The 27,815-nt window shown below is 41.7% G+C and overlaps 1 protein-coding gene across 3 annotated transcripts in view; it reads left to right on the top strand.

Moving 5' to 3' along the window:
• The window catches only part of TSPAN4 (tetraspanin 4), a 488,804-nt gene that overhangs the window by 148,241 nt on the left and 312,748 nt on the right, over positions 1–27,815 (top strand). For all 3 annotated transcript variants that reach the window (XM_061463177.1, XM_061463179.1, XM_061463178.1), the window contains exon 3: positions 18,277–18,358. The gene's annotated coding sequence lies outside the window, so the exon portion shown is untranslated. The remainder of the gene's footprint in view (positions 1–18,276; positions 18,359–27,815) is intronic.

Raw genomic sequence — 27,815 nt, 5'->3', positions numbered from 1 at the left:
TTTGTAAGCATTGCCTTTGCTGTAGACCAAGTAAATGGTGTTAGTTTCCTTGATGTTTTCTATTAGTGGCCAATGCTGTATATCTCATAGAGAGTTAGTAGTCTGTTGCAGTGGGAGTATCAAGGACTTCTGGTTTAACACCTTTACTTTCCTTTTGTAACAAACTCCAAACAAACGGAGATGCGCGTATTTTGTCAAACTACTCCAAAAGAGTCAAGGATGTGGGTGCCGTAACATTGTGTACCTGGGGCACAAAACCTGCTGTGGTGAGACTGCTGGCAACCAGCCACTCTGTGCTGTAAAGTCAGTTCAGCTGGAGGCACATTTGAGGAGAAATAGAGTCCCTCCACACCATGCAGCTGGACAGGGGTGCTTACGAGTGAGAAGACTTTCAATTAGACATCAGGTCTTGGCTAGTTCTGATGTAAGGTGGAGCAATTACAGGGCTGACTACAGTGCTGCTGTGGTTCTTACACACTTGGCAGCACCATCTCTCATTGTTTAACATGTCCCCCCTTACAGGTAGATGTCTGGTGCTGCAAGCAGCATTGCGTCATGCAAGGTATACAGTTCTTCCCAGACCCAGTTGTTATGACTCACCCCAAAACAGCAACTCAATGATTCAGACTCTTGACTTGCTGCTAAATTTGCGTGCCACAGGCTTGGATGCCCATGTCTGGCAGCATCACGTGTCTGGTTGCTCCTTAGTTGTTAGGGGTTTGGTAGATGCTAAACTCTTGAGTAGTGCGCTTGAAGTGAGCAGACAGTTGCAAGCATCCCAAGCATGTGAAAATCTGCTTGCCAAGTGTTGCAAGTGCTTTTGTAAGCCCCAAACATCTTGCATTTATATTCTTTCTGTGAATACAGAAATAAAAAAATATCCTAAGATTTGGAGCTGATTAAAAGAGAGAAGGAATATAGTTGTTTAGATAACCAGTTGTATTCAGCAAACCCATTTACTAGAGTTAATTTTGCCCATAGCCATATTTGTACTATTGGCAAAGTGACAGTCCTATTACAGGAAAGAGTTTTTACTCAGTTGTCACCTGGGCACAGAAGCTGTATGAGAGCAGGAAGGACAGGAGATAGTTTTTGAAAACAGAATTTGCAATGGTTAGGTGTTCCCGTACTCTTCATGAGTGGCTGCTGTGCTTTGCAGTGCTGCAGAAGTGGCACATGATAAAGAAAGTTGTGGTCATTTGTGTGTTTGTGGTTCTTTATTTTGCTTGGAATGTTAAAATTCTTTAATATTTTCAAAATATAAAGAGATGTGCAAGTTGTTCAGTTGCATTGAAATTTAATGTCATGATATATTTTAAAACAGTTTCGGGAAGGAAACCTAAAGTCACTCAGTGGATGTAAGTATTTTGTTGCAGCCCTCAGTGGTGAATCCCATCATAGCAGGGCTCAGTTCACCAAAGTGGAATTCATCTGATCAGTCTCTAGCTGTCTAAACTTAAAGCATCTGGGCCAGAAAGTGCTTCAGTCCAGCTATTTCGGGTGCCTGTTTTAGGTGGGGTTAAGTCATGCTCTGATGATGTCTGTCTCCACTGGCAGGAGGGTACATAGGGAACTAGTTTGGATGCTTTGCCTGAGTTCAGCCTTGGGGCAGCCCCACAGTCCAAGAGAGCTTGCACCCTCATGGTGTCATTTAAGACAGCATTGGTGTGTTGCTGGTTGATAAAATTTCACTCAGAACAGTGCTTGGGCACCTCCTTCTACCCAAACAGGCATGTGTTACTGGAATAAGGCCTTCAGCTCTTACCGGATGTCCCCTCTGGCTTCAGCTGTGTCAGCTAGGATGTCAGTACCTGTCATTGCTTCTCAGGGCCAGTGATGGTCCCACAGGGATCTGACAGTAGGGCAGTCTGTCGTAAACTGGATTGATCGGTTTAATGTAAACAGTTTGCAGCTTTTAGTTTAATCTGTCCTGATGGATTTTACCCAAAGCGGATCCAGCAGCCCTTGCACGAAAGCTTCCACCAGCAGAGAGAAAGCAGCAACCACTGGACAATAACTTCAGTGGCACAATAGCATGTAAAAGGAATGTCTTTCTGCAGTCTGAACAAAGAAGATGAGGAGTCTCAGCCTGGTTTCCATTCACTGGACTGCGCTGTTCTCTAGCTCCTGTCTCATCTGAAGCCTTCAGTGCTGTTAAAACACTGTTGCCCATCAGCTGTGGATGCGTGATAGAGTGTTGACCTCTCTTGCTCTGCCAAGCTGAGTAAGATGAACCATCAGGGTACAGGGACAGGTGTAATAGATACCAAGGGGGACTTCAGACAGGAAAGCACTGAGGAGGACTACCTCTCTCAGATGTAGTGAGCACATATAGATAACAAAGTTGGTTTTACCAGGGGGATTTGTGAGAGCAAACTACAAGTTTACTATAGATGTTAGCAGATGATTTCTGTGCTTGTACATATTCCTGCAGAGTCATTTTGATTTCTTGGGCTTTACAGTCACAGATGTAGTGAAGCTATAAACACTCTAATCTCTCTCCTTCTTAATTCAGAATTTGGGCTCCTCCGTGCTCCATTAAATCCCACATTTAACTTTATTTTGAAGAGTTTTAGTCATAGGAACAGTGTTGGGGACAGAAATGGTACATTTAGTTCTGCTGAATGGATATGGTATTAGATTGACAGTCCATGTCAGTGTGTAATTGCAGATTAATGGGATGTAGTATGTCATTATGGCAGCTCAATAATGCAAGTTTCGGAGCTGCGCACAAGTCCAGGTTTTCATTTCTTGTTAGAGTGTGCTACTCTGACCTGCTGTGCACCATTTTCTCCCAGATCTCTTGTGGCAGAGAATAAGGATGTTTACACCTGGGGGAACATGATGCAAGACTAGCAGTGTAATTTAAAGTGTATGAGGAGATGGGGAAGAACTGATACAATATGAGAATGGCGGAATCCAGCAATATGCTATGAGGAATGAGATATGTGTGAAAAACTTTATATTGTGAAATGAGCAGCCTTCTGCACAACATCTGCCAGTGGATGGGAAAGTATTATTTGTGTCCAAAATGAACAGAGTTGCTGAGCTTTACTAACCAGACCATGAAGTCAAGGGAGGGGCCATGTTAATGGACTAGAAAACAAGGACATTGCATGAATCAATTATTGAAGTAACTTTCCCAGTTATTGCCAAGTTGAGCCTCTATCAGATAGTACTTTAATACTTCATGTCTTGCAGCAGACACCTTGTGCTGAGCTGGTTGATTTGAAGGTATTCTGAGAACCACCTTCAGACATTTACCTACGTAAAAAATATGTTACACTACGAGCAGCCTCCCTGTGTCTGCAGATGAAAATATTGCTGTTTGAGAATTGAATAGATTGTAGTTTGACCCTGACTAAGGAACCAAACAGGTGTTAGAAAGGGCTTCATCTCTTTAAGATGTAGTCGACCTTCAATTTGTCTTTGCTCGTAAAGTAGCCTGTGCAGACAGTGCAGTGTGGACTGTCATAAGATAGAATGGATTTTTTTGTTTGTTTGTGGGAGTGGGCAGAGGGGAGGTATTTATCCCCCCTGTCTGACTGAAGTCACATGGAGAAAACATTAGCTATGTCAGACTGAAAGAAATGGCTTGGAAACCTCTGTGGCAAGAACAGAAATGCTTCCTCCTTGATAGATTTCAAGGCAGCAGTTATAGTGCTGGTTAAAGGATACTGAGGAGAAGAGAGAGCCCACAGCTGGGGAGTTGCAGATGCGTTTGATAGATCTGCTGAGAAGTTTTCCTCATGCTATAAAAAGTATGGCTTCCACTACATTTGCTTGTGATGCACCATTTTTAATGTTTCCCATGCTAGGGTATTTTACATGTCCGTTCTTTTTTTCTGTCGTAGTGAAAGTGGAAACTGGCAGGCCTTACCAAGTCATTACTCAGAGGATACCGAGTCTGTTGTTAAAGCTGCTGACCCAGAGGGGCTGGGGATGCTTCTAGGCAGAAGGAGCATGTCTCTTAATAATTTGATCTAGTATGACCTTGACTGTGCTTCTATGTGAGAGAATGTTGACATATGAAGGGCTCCATTGCTCCTGTGCAAAGAACAGTTATACTAGTACCTATTTCAATCCATGTCAGAGTAGCAGCCTAGGGAGAGTGTCATCTATTGCTTCCTATTCCCTACAAGTAGGTGAAGATGAAGCATCAAAGTGTGGAAAGTGGGGTAAGCAGGCTCTTCCTCCTCTCTCTGTTGGCCTGCATACCTAAGTCGCATCTGGGAAAGGATAGGGAGCAACCAACTCATCTGGACTAGATGTAATGCCACCCATCAGGTAACAGGGATACAGTCTGTGATTCCTACAGGGCCCAGGGCCCAAAGGTGTTCCTTTGGACACAGCCATGACAAGAAGGAGGCGACTGTCCACAGCCACCTGCCAGAATTTATTGCCTTACTGGTCTGTGTGTATGAGTACTCCCTTATCTGCTCCAGGCATGATCAGGTTGCCTAGGTCAGGTCAAAAATTTGTGCTGTTTTATACTATCACTGATAATATATTTTTCCTAAATGTAAGTAAGCAATTTTGACAAAAACAGCTTTTCAGGGAAAAAAAAAAAAAATCTGGGAAAGAAATCTGTGATGGCCTCAGATTCAGAACTCCCTGCTCTCTGCTCAGGGCTTGTTTGACAGCAATGGGTGAAATAAATATTTGTGCATTTACTGTTTGCAGAAAAATAGTACATTTTTAGAGATAATGAATATATGTGGAGATATATATATTTACATATTTATGTATTTACACAGAACCACCAGCCTACTTCAAAAGAGTGGTAAGATCCTAATAACGCCTTTTTTTAAAAGGACCTCAACACTAAATCACCCCTACAACTGAGGAAAGTATTTATCATTTAGTACCATGCTGCCGGATTTAGTAGTATGACAAAAAGTCATTCATCTGTAATGCAAATGTTGATGTCTGATTAATAGAGAAAATAACATGAGCAATTAATCTGCAAGGGAATAGATCATTATAAATGTAAATTAGATCATCAAAGGATAAGCCACACAGAAATAAAAGTACCCGAAAACATGATTAATTATTGAAGTTCCAGTAAAAAAGTAATCTGTAACAATAGAGTCCTTGGAAGACGTGTCATATGATTCATCAAAATTCTGGACAGGGTTATTTTTACAATCCCAAAATTGATTAGCTTCATTATAAATATAATGGGGGCATTTATTCCATCCAAGATAGCTTGCTATTTTAGGGACAGAGCACAGCCTTAGCACTAAACTGACTCAGTTCTGATTTACGCATGTCTGATTTGGTATTTTATATATATATATATATATATAGTTTCCTTGGGTAAATCAGGAAATACCTGCTTGCATTTTTCAGGGAGGAATGTAGGTTTAACATTAATACATATTTCTACCTGCATATGTTCTTAATCACCCCAAGATACAGTGTTGGAGGAAAGACTGTCTTTCTGGTCAGGGCATAGAGTTTTGTCAAAAATTAGTTTCTCTTTTTGCCTCTCCGAAAAATTTTCAGGGGACCTTGGGCAGATCACTTTATCTCTCAAGGCTTTGTTCTGCACCTTGGTTTTGAATGCTTCAGCTTGCTGGTGTATAGCATGAAATTACTTAAAAGGTCTTCATTTCAAGTAGTGCTAGAAACCTACCCTTGTAAAATCCTGGTCACTTTTTAAAAGCTCCATTCAAGATGTTATTACTTCCTATTAAAACAGGGCTTACTGCCCATCAAGTGCTGTTAAATACTTGAGTGACTTCATACTTTGAAGATACACAATATTTTATCACTCTTTGTAAATTAAAGGCCAGGATCATAATCTGCATCTTTCCTGAGGTTCAGTTTTACATCTTGCTATTATTAGAGACCAACTTGGGAACTTGTCAGTTTTCCCCCTTTCTATTAAAACTAGACTCAATGTGCTTTACTGCAGTAGTTTAAGTGCATTTTGTATGGCATCGTGGTGGTGTGCTGAACACTGCAGAACTGGCCTTGTGCAGCACCCTGCAAGGTCAGTTGGAGTCTGAGATCTGTTGCTGGAATGAGTACTTGAAAGAGTGTCGGAGGAATAATACGAGAAACATTTCTGAAGCTGGTACTGGCAAGGTGGCGCATGGGCAGCCTAGGAATTCCTTATAGCAAGGTCCAGAAAAACCTAACAAGAAACTTTTGTAGACAGGGCAGGTTGACAAGAACATTGAAAATGAGAAAGAACCCAAACAACCGTCTCTTGCTGTTCAGTTTTTTTATTTGAGGAAACAAAATTTTCTAAGTATTATTTTGTGAATAAGTATTATCCAGGAAATGCCATATCTGTCCTTACTTTCATCTTCTGAATAGAAACGAGTCGTGTAACCCCAGTCTAGGTTAGCCTCTGGGTTAGAAAGTGTCTTGAAACAAATTTTGCATACTGCTCAACTTACTAGACTTATATGCTGCTTTATCTGCCACATCTTTATGTGTATGACAGCTAGCAGAGTGTCCCAAGATCTGGTTATATTAGGAAGTCACACGGTCACCTCTCTTGAGCTTCAGTTTTCTTCTGGTTTAGCACCTTAGTGTTCAGTTTTGATAATTTTTCCTCCTTTGAAGGACAGCAAGATTGAAATCTCTGTAAAAGATGGGTCTCCTGGCTGTCAACAGCCACTGAATATTGACTGGTTCCATACAGGAATTGGCACTTCAACCATGGCTTGAGATTGTTCTCCAAAAAGTGTGTCTTCATTGTGAGCCACAGTCAGTAGTTTTTATTCATCCTGAATATTATTTTCAGCCCTGGAAGACTTACCTTTTGCAAATAGCACTGGAGTGTAGCTGCTTGTGGTGCAAATTTCTGTAGCTGAGAAGGCCACCTGATGGTAAATGTTTCTGCTTCTTCATTCAGTGAAATGGCTTTGAGGAGTTTCTTACAGGAATTTAGTTAGAATATTGTATTAGGTACCTTTGTGCTCTTGAGGCTCCAACAGCTAGATTTAAATGCTGTAGAACAAATACAGAAAACCCAGGAAACGAGGAACAGTAGCCTGCCAGGAAAAAACACTTTTGCATCTTTATACTGTCATTATCTCTTAAAAACCAACCCTTCAGGCCTGATTCTTGTGTACAGCACTCCTATATAGGAAAAAAACATTGGCTTTGACTAACCCTTCATTTTGAGCTTCTGAGCCTTTAGTGGTTCTAGCTAGTCGCTTCTATTACTGTAAGCATCTAAGTTTAAATAGTAGTCTTTTTTAGTCTCATTCTGAGGAAGGATGAGTGCAGTGCCCTATTCTAAGGACCTGGCAATATAAACAGAAATTGTTGAATATGTATTTTCCTGGGTTCCCTTGGCACTATAGAGAGAACCCTGAAGGGAGAAGGGCAGCTGGGAAGAAATGAATGTTGGTAACTGGTATTAAAAACTAGCAGACAAGGAGAGATACATGAATGCAAGATACATAGGGCTGTTAAGTGAGGGAGCAGACTGTGAACCCAATTTATGCCAGTGGCATGAGGAATGAAATGAGAAAGGTGGCACTCAGTAGTTTCCCTTGGCTCTTCATAAATTTCAAAGTGTCTGCCTTGCCTTTTTTAGTAGCCTGTAAAATGCAACCCTGGGATTTTTAGAAGATGAGCTGGTGAAAGTGATGGGGAATGAGAGAAGAAATTTCCTCATTCTGGCCTTCATTTCCCAGATCTTCAATGATCTGTTAGTCAATTAACTGGAGGTCAGATATATCGGTAGGCTTTTAAAGTGTTACAATCCAGGAGAGTATATTATTCAACTTATCTTGCCTGCATCTTTTGAACCACACTTGGAGTGACAATATTTCAGGTTTGCAGTGATGAAGGAAGGGGTTTAATTTTTCAGTGCCCTCTGTGCAGAATGACATTTATGCTTTTTACGTTTCTGTATTTTTGGTAGGAATGTAAGTTGCTGTTTAAAACAAGCACTTGGGAGATGAGTTGATTTCTAGAAATCATTTTAAATAAGGGGAAGAGGAGAAAAGGAAGGAGAGAGCCTTTTGGTGTTCCTACTGTGGATTAGTTGGCTTAAGTCTGGAGGGCTAGTGACTGGTACTTGTGATGTTCCTCGTCAGCATCCTCATCCTCTCCCACATTATCCAATGCTTCCTCAATCTGGGGACTTCCACCAGTGTTGTCATCTCATCAGGCTGCAGACCACTGGGGGCTGAGACTTTTATAGCTTTGTGCTCAGCACATATGTAATGCAAAACAAGCCTGTGCTCCCAGAGAGCAAACATTAAGTGCTAAAGAGAAGTTACCAGTGAGGCCTAAGGAGTTGCTTTGCAAAGCAAATAGTATGAATTGTTTTTTAAATGTGGGCAGTCCTTTTCCACTTCATCCTCAAGGTGATATGCAGCCCTCTAAAAACTGAAGCCTGGATTCATTTATCATTGATTTCTCAAGTCACCCAAGAGGCCTGTTGCAGCTCTGTATATTGTATGTTTTGATCCATCCTTGTAGGAGGGTGACGGGAGCACCAGCATCATGTATGGATTTGCTTTGCTTTTAAATAGCTGAAGGTTGTGTGTTGTGATCTGGTTATAAATTGTCTGGAACTTAGTGGAGGGGTTTGACAAACATCTTGGCCTTTCCATGGGGATTTCTACATGGCCAATAGCTCATTTGCAGTGTACAGTTTTGACCAGTTCTACGAGTGTCCATTCTTCTTCCTGACAATCTGAATTCCAGGCAGATAAGGTCTTAGCTTTTCACTGTTGTCTCTGTACCTAGTATGAAGTAGCTATTTTTCAAGATGGTGTTTTTAAACAGTGTAGTCAACCTATACAAACCTCTCAGGCATAGTTATCTACATGAGGCAGGAGAAATCTCTTCTTAAAAGCATTAATGAAATTCATTAACTTCAGTAAACTGTCCTCTGTGTTTGTATAGGTAAGAAGTCATTACCCTCAGGACTGCTCAGTAAATGATTCTCAGGCCAACGTTAACATTCCCATTTCAGTGACCTGCTGGACTGGCTATGTATGGATTACCAATGCTCCTGTTTCTTCCATGCCCACTGGAGACCTTTTATTCCCCAGGTGCTATCTATTTCTGCTTGCTCTGAGGCAGTGAGCTCTGCCAGCCTTGCTCTAGCCTTTGCTCCTGTACAGGCCTTGGTGTATCTCTGTGTTCCTCATTGCCCCCAGAAATTCAAGATTTTTGTAGCCCCTTTTCATGGAAAACAGTGCAACCCTGACTCTAGCTTTCAGGGACCGTACGCTGGAGGCTTCCCAAACCTCCATGCGTGGAACCCTGGCTTCCTCCCTGGCTGGCAGTGCAGCATCTCCACTCTCTGTCTAATTACGGATAACAGTATCTCAAGTTGAGCTCTCTCTGTTTATTAGGAAAACAGTCCAGCACTCTCTCAGTGGTGTCTGGTGATTGACCCAGGCCATCTGATTGTCTTTGGCTGGACAGGAGAACTTTGGTGGGGGTGTTGTGCTTAAAGGTGAGAGAATGTGCTGTCATGGGAGCTACTGAGCTGCTTCTCCAGGAAGAGTTGCTTGCGACTGGCCAGATGATTCTGTGGGGAAGGCAGAAAGCTAGGAGTCGATGACCAGAGTCTCACTGCAGCACAAGCTTGAATGAGTTACTTAGGTCTACGCTAATGCTATGGAGGTTTCGGTGAGTATCTGAAATGTCTTCAATTCAATGCTTAGGTTGAGAGACACCTAGGCTAGCCTTCTCCCTCCTGTCTTGTGTATCCCATCTAGTCGTCTACTTGTTAGTGAAAGTGCTGCTTCTGAATGTATGTGCATGTGTGAGGGTAGTCAGCTCTCACTAAAGTGGAAATGTCATCCTGTCCACCACTATACCCATATTAGTAGTAGTCATGCTAAAGGGGGAGGCAGGAACTATTTTATTGATTTCTAAAACAGTTAAACTCTTTTAATATAAGGGCAGCTGCTTAAAAGCTGTATGTGTCAGCCCTCAGTTTCACTCCATTGGCATCACAGCTTTTGAAAAACAAAAGCCTTGTGCAGTCTAGGGACTTTTCTGCTGAACTTTTAATAACTCTGTGATGAAGTGCTGTTCAAGACAGCAGGTAATTGGCTGGTGTGTAACCTAAAATGTTTCTACAGGAGCATGTGGGTGAAAAGCAGTTAGTACTAATTAAATAATTGCTTCTATTAAGCTGAACATAATTAATGCAACTTTGATAATAGAGGAAGGTATGTTGGTAATTTAACTGCTGTGGGTTTGGGGTAGAATTTTCAGTGATTTACTTTGTGGCCAAGAAGAAAGCATCAGGAAATACTGCTACGAAACAACTGAACTGAGAGATCACCTTGCAGTATGCATGGCTGTGAATTAAACTGGTGCTGAAAGCTTTTTATACTTCCACAAGGTTGTATGGCAGATTACAGTTAGAGCTGGGAGGGAGTATGTTTATTGGGAGGGGTTGTTTTGTTTTGTTTTTCTAACTATTATGTTTGATTATTTATTTATTGTCTCAAGAAGCTTTTAAGACTTAGAAAACTTGAATGTACTTACAAGGTTGTGTCATTGCCCAAAGTGTCCCGGTAGTTCAAAGACTCTCACCTACTCTCTCCTAAGAGTTTTAACTGCCTGGGGCCAAGGCCAGTTCTGATTTCGGGGCAGGTTCAGGGCCAGGTGCTTAGCTCCAGGCTTGAGTGTAGATTGCTTTGCAGTGGAAGGGGAGGAGCCAAAGGTCACAGCAAGGCAGGCAGGGCACTGCCCTCGTTGCAGATGTGGCAAGTCCCTCTGCACCTGAGTAAGAGGAGCAGGCAAGTCCAGTGATGGTAACCCGGGCTGGCCAAGAGTGCAGCAATTGGATGCATAGAGATGAGGCAGGTCCAAGATGAAGCTAGGGTGTTGCAGTCAGGGTCAGCAAGGTGGAGGGCCAGGCACAAGCTTGTGTGAACTCAAGCAAGGTCTATAGAAAAGGGGGGAAGGCCCTGCTGGAGGTGTCCACAGAGCTTTCTCACACATAGCTGTTTCACAGCAGTCTAGTCTCAGCTTGTGTTTATGTTGTTCTAGGGTTGAGCTTGAACATGGGCAGCCAGACCCTCAGGAGAGGGGAGAAAGGTTGCAGAGCCTTTTCTGCACCCAATTAAAAAAGCCAAACAAACAAACAACTTCTAAGATCTTCCCACACGGAAAAAGAGAGCTGCATCCTTTTCACCTAATGTAGCCAGTGCTGGGCTGGCCAGGGCATTCTCTAGGAGTGGAATAACCGCATTCAATATTCTGCTTGTCAGACTCAGATATCTCAGCTTGAACCTGTCATCTACTCCCAAAACTGTATCTTGCTATTCCTGAGATCAATATCTTGCGTATGAGGGCTCTGGTGGTTCTTGGCTGGGGTTGGATTTTTTCCTATTCCTTTTTTATTATACCTAAAATTCCAGCCTGGAGCTGGAAAAACTTTATGAATGCCAGGCACATGACAAAACTCTCTTTAATTTAGCTCAATGTTTGTGAGTGTTGTGTATCATCGTGGGAAAGAATGTGTTCATCTCCTGTGTGGTACTGTAATGACAGTGAAAAGTGTGCATTCAACCTTAGGTTGAAATCTTCTGTGTTTTAAATGCTTGTATCTAGTGAAAAAAGTCCAACTGAAGCAGGCATAGCTGGAGTGGCTGGGGCAGGATGAAATCTTTATCACTAATGAGGACAAACAAAAGGGTGTCCCTCAGGCACAAGCAGAAAGCATCCTAACTCCTTCATTTCACAGTGCCTTGTTCTTGAGAGATTCCCAAAAAATTCCTGTTGCTGGCAGCAGTGCTGGGTATTGTGGGACTGATGCTCAGTGAATTCCTTGTAATTCTGTCTTTGCCATTGCTGCTGTTGGGGCTGAATCACAATAGTTTGGTTGTCAGTGGAAGCTGGAGAGGAGGACAGGTGTGGTCCTATGCTAATTTCCTCCTTGTTCTCACCTGTGTATCTGTCCCCCTCTCAGAGGTTTGGAAACCTCTGAGACAACTCAGCTGGAGTGAAGGGTTTACCTGCCTTGTCTTGTTATTTTGAATGTCTTCTAGGTATCAGCTAAGATCAAAACCCCTCAAGTATTTTTTTAGATAAATGGCTTGCGGTTTGTAAGCAAAAAATTAAATTGTCTTGACATTTTATAATCTTTGTGTTTTCACATGTTGAAGATTAAATGTATTGCAAAAGGCCCCTGTCATTTCTCTGAAGTCTGATGGGTCTCAGTGGACAGGAATAATATTCTCACTGCCTTGCAGTCCCATTTCTGTATCTGGTCTTGCAACCTTCAGGAGCCTCATATAAAGCTTTGTTTTCCTGAGGACTGTGCTGGCTTCTGGACAGTTTAGGCATACCTGTTACTAAATTATATCTGATGAGAAAATATGAAAAGATCAAATATGGCTTTATTCTCTGGAGTATCTCAGCTACGAGAGTTGCTTGAGAGTGGAGTTGGGTGACTTCTCAATCAATACTGTCCTATTTTCCCATGGTACTGCATCTCTGAGCTGCTGGAATTTATTATTTGTGTAATGAGTTTCTCAGCCTTAGCTTTAATCTTATTTGCTTGTGAACTGTATACAGCATTGACACAAATAATTTCTATGCCAAGCTAATATGCAGTGCACGGGAAAACATATTTAGATGGCTCTATTGGATTTTGGAGCCTGTGAAGCTCATCATTCCTGCCTTTTCTTATCAAATAGGAGGCTGCAGTATTCTGGTACCATGCAGCCCATCAGGAGTAGATGTATTTCTGTCAAGGGAAAGAAAGAAAATTCAGTTCCTTTCTCTTTCTGCTCTGGTGCTCCAGGAGACGCAGAGAAGAGAAATGTGATCCCTGAGGATCTCTGCAGAGAGAGAAAAGAATATATAGAGAAGGTGAAAATCAGCTACAGGATGCCATACCTTGAGGAATTCCAGATTCAATTGACTTTTGATACCTCAGGCTTTCTGTCTTTTGGTAGTAGGCATTGCAGATGATGCTCTCTTCAGGCAGCAGACAGCACCACATGGGCATTTCCAATAGCTTGTGGGTGTGGTGTTGATTCTTTATTGATGGTAGAAGCATTTTGTCAATCTCCTCCCCTCCCCCCCTCCTCCCCTCCCCCCCAATGAAAAACATCCAATTAATAATGCTGAAAGGAAATGTTTCACAAAGGACTGGAAAAAGTACCTGTTTTGAATCCTGGTGGACAGATAGACCCTTCAGTGTGCCAGTATGTTGTTTTTTTTAAATTGGCTTTTGACAAGCCTTGTATTGATAAGGACTCTCACACATCAGGGGAGATGAAGAGGCAATGACTATCTAGCTATGTGAGATTGTGTGAGATATGCCTGTGTATATGAGACTGGTGGTAGTGGTACATAATCCTTGTTATTTAAAAACACTCTTGAGGTGGGAGCTACCTTCAAAAGGCTGCTAGTTAGAGCTTCTCTCCAGCTGCAAGTGCAATGACTGTGGCATACGTTGCTGGTGTTCAGATATTTCATAACCCAGGTTTGCAGTGTTCTCTACTCATTTCGGTTGCCTGGCTGAACCTGTCAGCTTGCTCAGACCTGCTCTTAATCCTGAATTTCAGCTGAGGATGAACCAGATCAGGGAAGTCTTGAGCTAGAGATGTCTTCTCTCACAGGAGAGACAGTGTCCTGTTAATTGCCTTTAGGGCATAATGGAAATGATTTGTTTAATCTGATCTGTTTAATCTTGGCTATACTGCCACTGCCCTTTAGTTTTTCGGTTTACATTTGTGACACTTTTTCTTCTGCATGGAAACTGAGCTTGCTTCTTCAGCTGGAGTGGCTGCTAAAAAGCAATGAATTCTGCCTTTGTACCAGGCTTTTAAAGAAATTATTTATGATTCTAAGATGATTGGATATGTTTCAGTGTCAGCACTGGGTATGCATTTTTAAGAATGCTGTTGAGACTCACATGTAAGATATCGGCTAAGCATGTTCCTAGGATGTTAATTTATAGTATTAAAGAAAGTATTGAGTTCTCTGATATTAAATAAAACCTTTCAATTAATTTTTCAAAACCTTTTCGGCACTTTCTTCCTTCCAGAATAGGCAGAATTTAATAAAAACACCAAGCAAAGGAACAGAAACATGTTTTGGACCTTACATCTTGCATCTCTTTTGTTTCAACTGGGACTGGTTAGGCAGAATACATAATCATAAGCTCACAGGCTTAATTTTTGCTGAAGGGAGGCTCTGTAGCAGAGTTTAGAAAGTCACAGTGTGACTGATGTCAGTAAGCCTGAAGTTGCATAGGCTTTGGGCTTGTTATCTGCAATAATGTGAATTAACTTCAGTTAACAATGAACAGCCATAGTAATAGGCTAACAGAGCATCCAGATTTAAAAAAAAAAAAAATGTAGATGATGATAACAGAGATACTGTGTTTTTTTTTTACCCTTTCAAGGTAAATGAGAAGTTTACTGACCACCTCTGTGCTTAACATTGTGGTGGAGCCAGTAGGGTTTAAAAGTTTTTCAACAGAATGTATGCTGACATTCCTTCCTAGTCCAGTTTTCTGGCAGACATAAAAAAAAAAAAAAAAGAAGTTCATAAACCAAAAAGATTAAAAACCGTGAAAAGGGAAGAAGCCATTTCATTAATGTTGCCTGTAGACATGTTCCATTAGGTGGGCAGTAGAGCTGCTCCTCTGCTTCAGGCAAGAGTCTGGAGTTTATTTCTGGGCTACGTGTCTGGTCAGTTGTATCTTTGTTTTTTCAATCTCTGTGCTAAAATGCAACAGGATTTACAGCAGAGGAGTTGAAGTTGTGGTGATCTTTAAGAATATAAGTCAAGCAAATTCTGTCTCTAAGAATGTAAGTCAAGCTACATCAAACGATACATAGGACTTTCTTGGACTGGAAACAAGGCTGAAATTTTGGGTACATTGTAGAAACAATTCCTTAAAGTGTAATTTTACTCAACTTTTTTTGCTTTGCTTCTTTGGCATTTGAAACTGGAACAAGCATGGAATTCTGTTTGTTCTAATAAGATGAAAATACACATTTGTCCCACTGAGGTCCTTTATAGTATATAGAGTTCTCTCAAGATGTCCTCATGTTCATTCCTCACTTCTATAAAAGCCTCTGTTGAGAGCTGCTGGGAAATGAGCTTGGACATATTCTTCCCATTGTGAATAACCTGTTCCTGTACTGTGGGTGCACTTTGCGTTGAAGACACTCGGGGGGAAAGCAGATTTTGTACCTTGCATGACACTTTGAGTTCATGCCTGATGCAGTAATACTGTTCTAAACAGCAGAAGTTTTCAAAAGTGGGTAAAGACCCATCAGTGCAATCAGTGTTTCACAGTCTCCATTCTCTTATAGGATTACATCTTACTTGAAAAGTCTGCTAATGCTGTACTTGAATTGTTTAATTTATGAAATAGATTTTTTTTTTTTCCTTCTCCATACTTCTCCTGAACTGGGTATGCTTAAATAGGAAGGAATGGCCCTATTTCTTCTGCATGTCTAACCTAATTAATCTATTTAATTTATTCAGTATTTGGAACATACAGATTTCTTTTATTTTACTCACAAAGTAGAAGATGGGAATGCTAAACATCTGTGTTTGTTCTTGTAGAGTCTGTCTGGTTGAATAAAGCACATCCAACCGGTGCCATCCTCTTCACTTGAAGCAGGTGTTTGAAATTCACCATTTTGGATGACTTCAAACTGAAGGCAAGGAAAGCATACTTGGAAAATAAGTGCCGAAAGCCTTGTAGGCCTGTTGGAAGAGTTAAATCACTCTCTGATCTCAGTGGTTTCAATCAGGCTACAAGGTCTGTAAGCATCTTGTCTTTGAAGATTAGTCTGAACTCTTAATTGTCCATTCCTGATGGTTTCTATTGCTGCAAGTTCACTAATTCTGCCTTAGTAACTACAGCAGTCATTGCAGTGGCATAAAACCTCTTGTTATTCTGCTTGTAGCATACTCCCCTTTAGAAGCTTTCCCTTCAAAGCCTTTCAGCCAGTTCAGAATTGGGGTAATGGGGGTGAGTCCACTGGACTAAAGCTAAGCAGAGCCATAGCACTTGGTTCTGTGGGCTCTTGGAGAAAAGGAAGTGTCACAAGCCACTTTTTCACGATAACCTGCTGGTAGCAAGCTGGTGGAGTGTCGATTTCCAGCTGGTTTGCTTTAGAATGGGATCTAACACATGCGCCTGCAAAGTGCCCTGTGGGCTTTGAAAAGACTTCTTGTGTAGTTTGGAAACACCACGCATTTGTATCCGAGTCTTACTGTGACACCTCGGAGGTCTTGTCCAGGAGCCTCGCTCGGGAAGGACCGGCGCCAAGAAGCAGCCCCGGGCCCTGTCGGGCCTTACCCAGAGCCGCAGTGACCGACAGGGGGTGGTAAAGCGCCAACTGGGTAGAGGGAGCGGCAGAGCGGGGGAAGCTGGTCTGGGCGTGAGGCGGCCGCGGGCACCTCCGCAGGTGAGGGGGTCAGCTCCATCGTGGTTATCACCCTCACAGGAGGAGCCGGGCGATGGTACCTACCCGGCGCCAAGTTACCTCCTCTGTTCGCGCCAGGAAGGATGTAGCAACCCAGACGGAGCTGTCGTGAAAACGTGCAGCCACCCGAATCTCAGGCTGCAAGGAGTGCCAGGACTTCCCGCTGGTATCAGGTGGTGGTAGGGGCAGCAGCTGTGTCATATGTGACCAAGTGGACAATCTGCTCAGCCTGGTGGCAGAGATGAAAGAGGAAGAAGAAACATTAAGAAGTATCAGGGAGTTAGAGAAGGAGATAGACTGGTGGGGCCAGGCTCTGGCCTCCCTGCGACAGCCAGCAGAAAGAAAAGATACGGGGGCTCCAGAATCCTCCCCCTGCCAGACTGAAGGCAGTATCTCAAGGGATAGGAGTGAATGGATGCAAGTCCACTCTAGGGGTGGCAAGTGAAACCCCTTCTTGCTCACCTCACCCTCTCCAGGGGTCTCTGCACAACAGGTATAAGGCTCTGGATGTGGGTGGCCAGTCAATGGATGAGAAGGATGAAGGTCCATCCACACCAGAGGTGGTGACAAGGTAAGGAAGATATATGCCCCATATTATAACCACCTCCATGAAGAAGAAAAGAAGGGTTATAGTTGTAGGCGACTCCCTCCTGAGAGGACCAGAGGGTCCAATATGCCAAGCCCCTCTCACAGGGCAGTCTGCTGTCTCTTTGGGCCTAGGTTAAGGACATTACTAGGAGAATCCCTAGCCTGGTACTGTCCTCAGACTATGACCCATTACTGGTCTTCCATGAGGGTAGTGATGAAACTGCAACCAAAAGTCCAAGGGATCTCAAAAGACACTTGATGCCCTTACCCTGGCTGATAAGGGCATCTGAGGTACAGGTTATCATCTCTCTTTCCAGTTGTGTGCAGCAACATTAGAAGAAATAGACGGACTGCTGCTTGCAGTCATCTCATTATTTTGTGCAGTATGGTCTCACTAATGACACCTTTTGATGTTCTATTGTTTTTTTTTTTTTAATTATTTTTAATTTTTTAGTATATTAAACCCCTTCAAATTTCTGTATGCATGAGATTTTGGGGAGATCTCAGTTTTCATTTACAAATATAAATAGAAAACTAGTCTTTGTGGTTATAAAGAAAATGATCAAAAGCATAACATTCTGGAAGGCCAGTATATTAGGTAATGAGATTCTAATGCTCAGTGTTTTCTGAAAAAACAATGTTAGGAAGCTGATTTTTTTTTATTTTTTTGTAGATTAACTTGGCAGTGTTAGTTTCTTTTATTTTCTGTTCTTCCAACAAACTTTTTTCCCCCCAAAATAATGGATTTGTACATTACATATTCTGAATGTGTGGAATTTACATCTGCATCTTTTTTGAGTCTCAAGTCCATGAAGTGCTCCTATCTGATCCAGTGTTTTATGTGATTCAAATTATGCAAAGAAGCTGATAATGCTACCCTGTTCTAATTAAGTGCTTGAACATGGGCCTAAGCGGAAGCATGCTGTGTGGGTTGTTTGGAAGTGCTTGTGGGAGAAAGGAGCTTAAGTCCCATTGAGAGTGAAGAGCTTGATAATGTGATGTTTCCCCTATGCTCTGCTTCTGCCATCAGCAGGTGTTGCCATTCCTATGACTTCATGAGCCAACCTGTGGTCTTTGTGCACCATCCCTTTACAGTCACACGAATGAATACTCTTATATCTCGCTGAGTTTTTCTCTATTATGTTTCAATCCAGTGATTTTAGTCCAGTTATGAGAGGGTCTCTTTCGTACTTCCTGAAAGACACAGTTAGAGAAAGCTGTTTTCCCTATATTATGCAAAGGACACGTGACTTCTGACACACAGGTTCCTGTTTTGCAGGTCCACAGTTTACTGGTTGCGAAGAGGCCACCTTGTCAACTGGGATCACATCAAGTGTACTGAGCTCCTGTTCCTGCATCAGGTACATGTACTGCTGTGATCAGTTTATTGATCTAAAATAAAGTTCTGAATGAGTAATTGCATTTGAACTTAAGGCCTCAGTGAGTGGCTTTTTAAAGGGTAGAAAATACATTCTGCAGAAGCTATTATAATTAATAAAATGGGTCAGGCTGCTAACAAAGATGTTGCTTACTGATGGTGTGGACTGTGTTTCCTTGTCTCCCTCAGAGTGTTGTGGCCTGGAAAGACATTGTGTTGAGCCCTTTAGGTGAGGAAACTTGAAGTGGTATTAAATTATTATCCCAGGATCCTCTTTTCTTCCTTAGGATTATTGGCAAACTAATCTAATTTCAGTAATTTTGGTACTGCTTATGTGAGTACTGAGAGCAACTCTGTTCTTTCCAAGCCAGCTCAATTATTTCCATTTATGAAGAAGGCTGGTATATCATGAATCTTCACTGTTTAAGAAAGAAAATAAATCCTGTCTAACGAAGTCATGTGTGAAATCTGTCCATTTATTCTTTTCCCCTTGAACCTGCTTTTTTGTTTTGTTTTTGTGCACAGTCTATGTATTTTGAATAGGGGAAAAAACCCAGCCCAGTCCTCCTAATCATGTTATAAAAATGGTAGCAGTGTTGAAGAACATGCTGCAGGTAAGGGAAGGACAGATAAACAGAGTAAAAAAGAGGTGCTGCAGCATCTGGCACAGTTGCTGCAAGCATATATTTGAACACCCAGCAACAAATGACTAAGACACTGAGACGTATTTAGGACAATCTCACAGAGTGCAGCCCCTGAACAAGGGAGAAAGGAAGAAGGTGAGACATTGGTGTCTGGTCCCCTGTAAAGCCTTTTTCTGAATCTTCTGCAAGATTAAAGCTGCAAGTATAAAACACTGTAATAACTTTGAACCAGATGGATCTGAAATGTTTAAATGGAGGGTTAGTCTTCCCCCTTTCTTTTATTTATCTTAAGTACTTCCTAGTTTGGTCTCTTTTAAACAGTTGCAGTGGGCACAGTGGCCAGTCTCAACCTGAGTTGAAAGTCAGATTTTGTCAGAAATCTGGAAAGAAAAATAATTTCTGAAACAAAAGTCTGTGTCATAGCAAATAGCAAGCACTCATCATGGACAAGCTATTGGAGACACTCAGAAACACAATCACTACTGCATGGCGTGCCTTTAACTGGGAGTTGCAGGTTAATATTTAAATCTGTGTAGGTCTGTGGACTTCTGTGGCTTATGCAAACTGAGGATTTGACCAAGGCCTGTGATATGAAGCAGGATTGAAGTCTGATATTGCTGGGTACTAATTTTTGACTGCTTTTCTCATACCCTTTAAAAGCTAAGTGTCTATCAGGAATTTTTATGTTGCTTCATTTTCAGTGACACTTCTCCTCCAGCTCTTACCTTTTCCTGCAAAGAAGCAGAGAGCTATTTTCTTTGCTTTTTATATGTGTCTGTGACTTCCACCTTAGTTACAAGTGGAAGATCTGTGCTAAATAGTTAACATTACCCTGGGTCAATTGAATTGAATCAGTCAGAGCTTGGTCATTTTTGCTAGAAAATTACTCTTTTGGTCACTTTTCTTGCCTTTGCGTTGTCTGTGAAGACTAAAATATCTGTTGTTCTTTCAGGCCCCTCAGAAGGGCTATTCCATCTATGCTGGTTTTAGTTAGATGGAGCAGGTTAATTTGGTAGAGAGGCCATAACTTACCACCTAATAGAGTCTGTAATTGGGCTAGGGGTTTGTTTTGTTTTCTGAATTACTATGTCAAAACTTGAGCAACTTTGCTTTTAATTCTCAAACTGAATTATAGGTTTAGGACAAGGAGTTGCAGCAAACACATGCTTTCAGCAGCTGGACTGATCCAATTTTCTGCATTGCTAGTGACAGTCTTGTTGGTTTTGCGTGATTTTATATTTAATTCAAGCAGAGCTTCCAATAGGCAAAGATCAGAGAAGAGTAGAAGGCTTCTTTCTTTGCTTTGTAACTGTAAATAATCACACAGCATTACTGTATAGTTTAGAGGCTACAGCTCTTAGGGGCATGTTTACTCCCTCATCCTTACAGCCTTGTGCACGGCACTGCTGTATAAAGTCTGCAGGGGAAAAAAAAAAACAAACCAAACAAAATCCATTTCTCTGGATTGATATTGAATCTTTAAGATTGTCTTTACAGACTAAGGACAACCCATTTTTTCCTGTGGTATCAGGGTTTCTGGTGAAACATGGTTAATGAGTGCTGGGGCATCTGTTTGGGCTGATAGTGAATATATTTGATTATAGATGGACTGCTTGTACTTTAAATTATAAAGAAGAAGTGTGAGTTTCCTAAGTAGTATTTCACCATTGAAACCAGGTGGTATGAATTGTCAGCTCAAGTGCAGTGTCACTGGAAGGTGAGATTTAGCCAAAATGGTCACTTCTACTATAGAGATGAGGAAATGGAGTGGTAGAAAAATGGCACACCATCATGTTCCTTTCACTTGCAAAAAGGGAGGGGAAATAACTGCCTGTGTCTGTGCAGTATTTACACACAGACAAGGAGTCTAGACCAGAAGCTGTCAGGTTGTAGATTTTGGGGGATTTAAAATGACCTTCATGCCATGAAAAGGCTCTTTGCCTACGTGCCTGATCGTAGGAGTGGGGTCATTGTGGAAGCAAATAATGCTTTGCTTTCCCCACAAGTTTTTGTTTTTCTTTAGTTCTTCCTGCTTCTTGCCTCACAACTGACAGGGAGCCTATTTTGCCATGCTAAACACCTTGAGGCTGACAGGATGGAGAAAACCTACAGGGTCCTTTGACAGCTGTAATCAATAAGAAATGGAAAATCTCACTTTGGGAAGCCCTTTTCCAACTATAAATGACAGCAAGAGTCACGAAGGTGAAACCCTGATTTTAGACCAGACTGTGAAAGCAGAGGACCAGGAATCTGAGCCTAAGAAAAAGGTTTGCAAACCCAGAGTTTCTCTCTGCTACTTGGTGTGCACCCAAGTTAAAGAAAGAACCACACTGTTCCAGTCAGTCCTCAGAAATACCTTCCTCAGGCAGCTCATAAGCTGGAGCTTCGCTTAGTACCTCCCTGTGCATTCAGGGCAGACACAGGGCTTGCTGCTGCAGGAGCTTTCATTATCAGATTGCAATCTTCTCTGAAGGTCCCACTCACCTTCTGAGAGATGCTGAATTTCTCAAGCTGTCATGAGGGTCACTGGGAGATGAGGAAATTTCATTAATAGCATCTGGTCAGGAGGAGGGATCAGATGAGATTTTTAACCTAACAGGTCTAGTTTTTTTTTTTTTTTAAAGTAAATTATTTCTGTGGAAGAAGAAAAGTTGTTTATTTCCAAATAGATTTAATTGCCAGCAAGCCACATTGAAAATGGGAATAACAACTTTTAATTATGATTAGGGGTAGACAGAAATTCCCAGAGCACCTGGTTAATCACAAATAGAAGCTGAGGAGTGCAGTGTTTTTCATGCTGTGTTACCGTGGCAATGGCAAGTTATTCAGAAAGCATAATAGGACAAGTTAAGTCTAACTGATATGTTCTTGTTTTGTGATGTTGAGTAACTATTAGTATGGGCTCTTACTGTCATCTTTGTTTTGCAGTAAGCAATGGAAGTGAATAAGTATGCCTGTGTCCCATATTGCTGTTTTACAATTTAGCTGCTCATTTGGTTGATACGGAGTTTTTATTCCCTTTATGTTATGGGTGCGGCTGGGGAATTCAGTAGTAATAAAAATACAGAGCTCTTTACCACAAGCTTTGTGCTGATAGTTCTCAGTGTTCTGTGAAGTATGATTAATCACACATTGCAGATACATAACTGAGAATCAAGCTTGCCTGTGGTCACTTGGCTGGTAAGTGGACTGGGATGAGGATCCCTGCCCTGGAGTCTCAACACAGAGCTCCCTCTGTGCAGAATTCCTCTTTGGTTTGTTGGTAGAACTGTGAGTGGTATCATTTCTCCTAAGGATGTGGGAAAGTTTTTATGTTCCCCAGATATTAATCAGTATCTTTTTGTCAGCACTAGATTCATTTTCAGGAAGAGATACAAAAATATCACTTCCTTTTGAATTAGCTATCATATGTCCTCTGGAAGCATCTTTGCCAAATGCATTAAAAAATGCAATTAATGGCTACCCAAGAGATTTATTCTATTATCTTGACTAGCTTATTTCTAAAGTAGTTTGACATTTTATTTGTCTGACTTACCTGTTGTTGTAGGGAGATTTTGTTTTATTACCCTTGAGAAGGCTGAAATGTTAAACAGGAAATATGGGAGTTCCTTTCATTTCACATTCATAGTAAAAAAGTACTTTCACACTGGAGTGTCAGGTCTGCAGTATAGGATAAATCTGGGCTTGTGGTTGGGACAAAATGGTGCTCAGGAGACTTAGATTGTATTACAAACAATATCCCAGACCTCTGTGGTAAGCTGCTTATACTTCAGTCCTACAAAGTAGTTTTAAGCCCTGCACACTGTACCTCTCAAATGGGAAATTCAGGTTGAGCTTTGTCTTCCTCTGGCACTGTCAACATCCCAGTGTCTGCAGTCAGTGTGAATGGGTTAGGGAAGGAGTGCACTGGAATGAAGTCACGTTGCTGCTCGCAGAGCAGACTTAGCTGTAAACAGTAGGACAGATGTAATTTGAAGTAGCCACTGGTGTTGCTGCTGGATGTGTACTGTTGGTAGTGTGAACTATAATGGTAACTGTAACACATTAATGAAGATTTCATTTATCTGGAGGAGTAAGAGCCGTTTTTATATGTTCATCTGTTAAACTGAACTTGTTTCTTCTTCAGCCAGTCCAGACATGCGTGACATCAGCTGAAATCTTTTAAATATATTAGTTTTGGGGTAGTTTTGTAATCATACTCTGGTGTCCAGTTCTCTCAGCTATGCTTCATGATTTCCTGATTTCAACTTGATGCACGCACGCGCACACACACACGCTCCATTTGGGAACAGAAGTTAAATATTGATTTGATTGTGATCTTTGGGAGACGTTATAATTAGGAGGGTTTTTTTTTGAGGGGCCAAGAGGAAGCTCAGAGAGTCAGACCAGAAGCAAAGAAAACCAATTGAAACTGGATTTCTATATGTGAGCACTCTATTTTACTTTGCATTGCCATTCTGAGTCAAAGATGATGAAAAGCATCTGATTAATAGAAGCCTGGATGAATAGAGATGCTGTTATAGTGGTTTTGGAGTCCTGTAGATCTTGGGCTTGGCAGCCAAAAAACTAGTCCCTTTTAATCTTCATTTTAGAGAAAACTGTAAGGTAAATGAAACAAGCAAGTAGAGCAGGCATATATTATTAAGCATGTTTTGTGTGAGTAAATGAATATCCGCACTTTTAAAAGTGTAAAACTGAGCTCTGCAAAGATAAATTGCTTTATCTTAATAATATACAGCATCCAAGAAAGCCTCTGCTTTTTGAGAAAAAAAATAAATAGGAAACTTTAGACCTTCTTGGAGAAAAGATAATTACACACTGGCTTATTTTAATTACATTGTCTTAAGTAGGTCACTCACATGCTTAAAACTGACAATTTAGGAAAGCTTAGGTATCTGGCATAAGCACAAAACCAAGGGACCTTGGTTCCAATCTCATTTTATAGATCAGTCCCAGTATTGCTCCAGCGTTTTACCATGGACTGCCTACAGTCAGAGAGAGCATTACTGGTATTTGTTTTTCAGTTCAGACCAGTGTTTTCACTTATTTTCTGGGTCAACTGATTTAATTACAGACATGTTCATTGCAGTCAAGCTGTCTTGCAGCAACAGTGATAAAAAGATAAAATCAGGCTTCTGAAAGCAATGGTGACAAGATTGGCTCAGAGCAGGTACAGAGACTGAAAACAGGAACAACTTCATATGGTCAGAGATGGTACTGAATGTTTGGTTTCTGTCTTATGGCTCTAGGAGAATAAGGCAAAACTTACCAGCTCAGTTAGCTCCTAATTCCTGAAAAGCATGGTTCTGTCTTGCAGGTGCTTCAGATGCTGCAAAAAAAAACCTTTTTCCTTTAAACAAAGGGGCTGAGAGACTGCTTTAGACCATTGTGTGTTTGCGAGCTGGAGCTCTGCTGGTGTAACCTGGGGACGTTATGATGGTGGGGTGTTCAGGAAAAGATAGGAGAAGAAAAAGAGCTCTCTGCTGTGAGCGGAGGAGTGTGCGTAAAGAACACGCTGGTGGAAACAAATCAAGTGGAAATAAGACATGCAGGTTGGTTGGCAGTTTAACTATTTCTTCCTCTCTTCACTATGAAGCCCAGCCTGCACCCCTCTTTGAAAGAAAAAGGCAGTTATTGGTAACTTGAACTTCTCAATGGGGTTCAGGGTAATAGGGATAAAGTTAAAACCAAATGAGCAAAGCTGTGGAGAAGGTAAATTTGATTGGAGTCTTCTTTGTGTGATCAGCCAAATCCTGATATCTGTCTACTGGACTTTTCCTAGGATAAACTATTTTAGGTTAATTATATAGATGTAATTATCAAATGAGCACATTTGTTCTAGAGTAAGAGTGTCTGTGTAGAAATTGAACTCTTGAAACCACTTGAAAGTACTTATTCTGCAGTAGTTACTTTGATTAATTTCTAAGCATACTGTGACCTACACTGATTACAGTTGGCATTGCTTCTGTGCCTCACTGCCTACTTAAAGCAGTTCAGTGTGCCCCCAGTAATGAGTCAGGTTCAGAATTGTGCCCTTTCATTTTATTTAACCTAGACAGAAGCAAACAATCTTCCCAACTCTTCATCTAAAAATGTGTACCACAGATTGAAACACTGCAGTGTGTATCCATGTGCTGGCTCCACAAACTCCTATCTTTTGCTTCCATCTCTTTCATAACAGTAGAGTTTAAATGTGGCAACATGTCTTAAGTCAGTCATGGATATTTGGTTCAGAAAATTAGGAGGTCAGTGCATCACATGAAGCAAGATGTGGGGGGATGAGACATGTCTAATGGAAAAAAAATAGAAAAAGACAGAGTACTGAGGGAGGGAAAAATAAAGAGAGTGGAAACACAGTAGAAAATGCAGGGAGGGGCTGCAAGATCCTCATGCAATTCAAGTGAGTAGTTGTTAAAACACAGGAATTGCTCAGTGACTTCGGATAGGCTGGGCTCCCTGCTCTGCAGAGCTGGAACTCCACTGGCTTGCCTGTCATGTTGTCCGGGGTTGCTTCTGCAGAGAACTGGGCCTTCATCACTCAGAGGCTGCCATCTGTCATAGTCACATCCACTGGTCTGTGAATTATTTGTGCTTGTCTAAAGGCACTAACTGCTGAATGTGTGAGCTCTGCTGTTGCTCCAGGATTGATGCTGTAGCTCAACTGGGGGCAAATGGCAGAGTCTCAGCCCTGCAAAAGCCCAAAAGCAGATCACACAGCGCTCTCCAAGGTGCCTAAAGGAAGGGGGCAGCCCTCAGCTGCACTGCAGCCAAGGCCGTGTGTGGGCAGAGTAGCAGTCTTTAAAAGTGAAAAAGTTAAATTCTGTTCACCTCTGTGGTATCGTTCATTGAAGGACCTTACAGTTTTATTGTTGTCTGGGTGAAGCTTCACAGAAATTTGGTGAGATAACTCAGGCATTTCCAGTAGGAATGAGAAAAGATACCAAAGGCAAATATCTACTGAATAACTAAGATCTGGGGATAACCTTCACCTTGCCTGAGCAGATGGCCCAGCCCCCAGGCAGCGTGCACAGTTGTTTCGTCATCAGAAAAGTCTTTCCTCCATTCATGGAGCTCATGAACAGCACTGTGTTCTTTGAGGTATTGTACCGCCGCATGTTCTTGACATTCTGTTTGCTTTCAGTTCATTGCCTGCAGTTCTGGTGTAACAGCATCTTCTACTTGGCCAAGAACTGTCCTGACTTGGCTGTGTGCAAATGCCTGTGGTCATTTCTCAGAGGATTTGTTTTGACTCCAGGTGGAAAATGGAGAACTTAGTCTCTCCCTGAAGGTCTTGCCTTCAGGTCAGCCCCAGGAGCTTGATATTGCTCCTTTTTCTGGGGACAGCAGAAATTAGTTAATCCTTATGTGCTCCTGCTTGCTTCAAAATATCTCCCTAGTCCAGGACTGTTTGGCTGGACAGGAGATGGTTAAAATTAACTGCCTGCAAACATGTATGTTCACCTTCACCTTTTATTTATGCTAAGGGGGAAATATGATACATATATTTGACTATAGCACTGACCAAAATAACTTCAACACTTTGCACCCAGTGAGCAGCTAATGAAGGTTAGATGTCACTGTCTCCCTGCTGTCACTGTTTGGACCCAAATGACAGAAACACAAATTGCTGAAATCAAGAAGTAATTACAGTTCATGAGCAACGCAGAGTCAGATTGAAAACTGGTGGAAGTTAGCATAGCTTCATTAAAGTTTCATTTATTTATGTTTGCATTATTTTAGCTGCTTAATTTTACAGCTCTAATTTAGAGCGTAGCAATGCATGTAACTGAATCAGCTTAAGTAAGGTGGCAGTGGACTCTGCTGTGAGGAGAGCAGAGTTGCGCTGGCAGTGGGAGAGTTAGCCCTCTTAAATCAGATGTGCTGTCATTAAAAATAATCATGTGGAGCTACAGCCTTAATAGATGGATGTAATTTTATACCAGCTCCTGACATGACTGGTAAATTGTAGCTAAACTTTTAATTTACCCACCACTCCCTGCTCTTCATGTTGAGTATCATAATCATGAAAACTCCTCTCATCTGAAAATGGTGTAAGAGTTATCAGTATGAGGGCACCAAAGGTAGGCCAAAGTCATATACTCATTATCTTTCTTTCGCAAGCTGTCAGTGGAATTAGGAAATGATGTTAGCATTCTGGAAGTCCTTTCCATGGTGCAAGTGCATATTGCCTTTCTATTAATTTAATTATTTAAGCCTAACTTGTAAGGTTAACCTTTAATAACTAAAGCCTAACTTTTCTGAAAGTGCAGAGATGCTGTTTATGCAAGGCCTGTTTATAGAATCATAGAATCATAGAATCGTTAGGGTTGGAAAGGACCTTAAGATCATCTAGTTCCAACCCCCCTGCCGTGGGCAGGGACACCTTATGCTAAACCATATCACCCAAGGCCTCGTCCAACCTGGCCTTGAACACTGCCAGGGATGGAGCATTCACAACCTCCCTGGGCAACTTATTCCAGTGCCTCACCACCCTAACAGGAAAGAATTTCTTTCTTACATCCAACCTAAACTTCCCCTGTTTAAGTTTTAACTCGTTACCCCTTGTCCTGTCACTACAGTCTCTAAGGAAGAGTCCCTCTCCAGCATCCCTATAGGCCTGCTTCAGATACTGGAAGGCTGCTATGAGGTCTCCATGCAGCCTTCTCTTCTCCAGGCTGAACAGCCCCAACTTCCTCAGCCTGTCTTCGTACGGGAGGTGCTCCAGTCCCCTGATCATCCTCATGGCCCTCCCCTGGACTTGTTCCAACAGTTCCATGTCCTTTTTATGTTGAGGAC

This window comes from Pezoporus flaviventris, unplaced genomic scaffold (genome assembly GCF_033815535.1).
Source record: "Pezoporus flaviventris isolate CSIRO_AGI_PZ_B2104156 unplaced genomic scaffold, CSIRO_AGI_Pfla_v1 ptg000036l, whole genome shotgun sequence".
Lineage (NCBI taxonomy): Eukaryota > Metazoa > Chordata > Aves > Psittaciformes > Psittacidae > Pezoporus > Pezoporus flaviventris.
This window is presented reverse-complemented; position numbering and strand designations above follow the sequence as displayed.